Below are 2058 nucleotides of genomic sequence, written 5' to 3' on the forward strand. Positions count from 1 at the left end.
TTTAAATATAAGTAGCATGTTAAATTCATATTCAAAGTTTTACACTTTGAATGATGAGTAGCTAACTTCCCAAAGTTGAGATGAAAAGGTGAAACTATTGGCATGATAATAAGGTTATTAAAAGGTAAGAATCTATGGTTTATATTATTTAATCATTATTTATTGTTTATGTTATATTTATTTCTTTAAGTATTATTATACCCTACTTACAAGTGGGAGTTTTGATTTATTGTTGCTATATGTTACACTAAATTCTTGGAACCATTTAAATGTTAGTTTGATATTACCAACTATTTAAAGTTGATGCCTTGATTTATTATATATGAATATATCATAATATTAATTTCTTGCTACCATTTAAATGTTTGTTTGGTTTTACAAACCATTTAAAGTGGATGCCTTTATTTATTATATATTAATATCATAATATTAATTTCTTGGTACCATTTAAATGTTTGTTTGGTTTTACCAACTATTTAAAATGGGAACCTTGATTTAGTGTTTACAAATATATATAGCACAATAAATACTTGACAACATTTACAAGTTTTGGTATATATTATATACTTATAAGATAATGATAAATAATATAATATAAATATCATTATTTAATATATATTGGAATCATTTTATTAAGTGGATTTCAATAATGTTCATTAATGTTAACTTTATTAAAATACCAAGAGTGGATCCTTTAATCTCAACTACTTAAATTAAAATTTGAACAATTAAAAATTACCAATTAAAGATTAAAACCATTAAAAGAAAAAAACAAAAACAAAAAGACATTGTAGTGGACTTGTAATTACCTTAGCTTCCTTGTGGATACATTCGGACTCACCGAATTATACTACTTGTGGACAACCTGCTCTTGGGAGTGCAACAATCAAAGTCGCAACAAGTTTTTGGCGCCGTTGCCGGGGAAGTATAATTTAATTTCAAGTCTATTTAATTTTGTATATAGTTTATTTTTCTTTATTTGAATTTTTATTTCTTTTGTGTGTTTTTATTCTTTTGCATTTGCATTTGCATGAGCATTTGGTCACGTACACTTAGTGGTCCACCCATTGGAAATAACCCTTTATTTTTACAAAACATGGCGGAAGAACCCATCCAAGAAAATGAAGATGAAATTCAATCTCAACATGATCATGATAGACGAAAAACACTTAGAGATCACATGAATCCTACACGTACTAGTGCATCTTCATGTCTAGTTTTTCCCCCTGATGCATCTCATTTCAATTTTAAGCCTGGTATTATCCAACTTTTACACAAATTTCATGGCTTAGATTCTGAAAATCCATACATGCATTTACGAGAGTTTGAAGAAGTGTGCAACACATATAATAATCCAAATTGAAGCATGAACACCATTCGACTTAAGATTTTTCCTTTTTCTTTAAAAGATAAAGCTAAAACTTGGCTACAAAATCTTATATCGGGATCTATTCGAACTTGGAATGAATTGCAACAACAATTTTTGAAAAAGTTTTTTCCATCTCATAGAACAAATTCTTCCAAAAGACAAATCTTTACTTTCACTCAAAAACAAGGAGAAACTTTTTATCAGTGTTGGGATAGATACAAAGAATTGCTTAATCTTTGTCCACATCATGGTTTTGAAATTTGGAGAGTTGTTTCTCAATTTTATGAAGGCTGAACACCAAAAGATAGGAAAATGGTTGAATTTATGTGTAATGGAACATTTGAAGATAAAGATCCAAACGCGGCAATTGAGTATCTCGATTCATTAGCTGAAAATGCTCAAAATTGGGACACTATAGGTACAATCGAACCATCAAACAAGATTCAATCTCCCACATCTGGTGGAGGTATGTACACCCTCAAAGATGAACATGATCTCCAAGCGAGATTTACCTCTTTGGCAAGAAAGGTTGAGGCACTTGAATTGAAAAAAATGGTCAATTAAAATCTGTTCAAGAAATTGCGTGTCACATCTGTGATACAAGTGATCATTCTACAAAAGATTGTCCTATTTTTCCCTCTTTTAAAGAATGTCTCCATGAACACAAGACAATGTTTTGAACAATTTCA

General features: G+C 29.4%; 1 non-coding gene across 1 annotated transcript; it reads right to left on the reverse strand.

Annotated features, from left to right (window-relative positions):
• Positions 1 to 1514: 1514 nt before the first annotated feature.
• Positions 1515 to 1623, reverse strand: LOC142547886 (small nucleolar RNA R71). The gene has a single exon (XR_012820780.1). It is a non-coding gene; the product is annotated as a small nucleolar RNA R71 (small nucleolar RNA).
• Positions 1624 to 2058: the final 435 nt, after the last annotated feature.

This window comes from Primulina tabacum, chromosome 5 (assembly GCF_025594145.1).
Source record: "Primulina tabacum isolate GXHZ01 chromosome 5, ASM2559414v2, whole genome shotgun sequence".
In the NCBI taxonomy this organism is placed as follows: domain Eukaryota; kingdom Viridiplantae; phylum Streptophyta; class Magnoliopsida; order Lamiales; family Gesneriaceae; genus Primulina; species Primulina tabacum.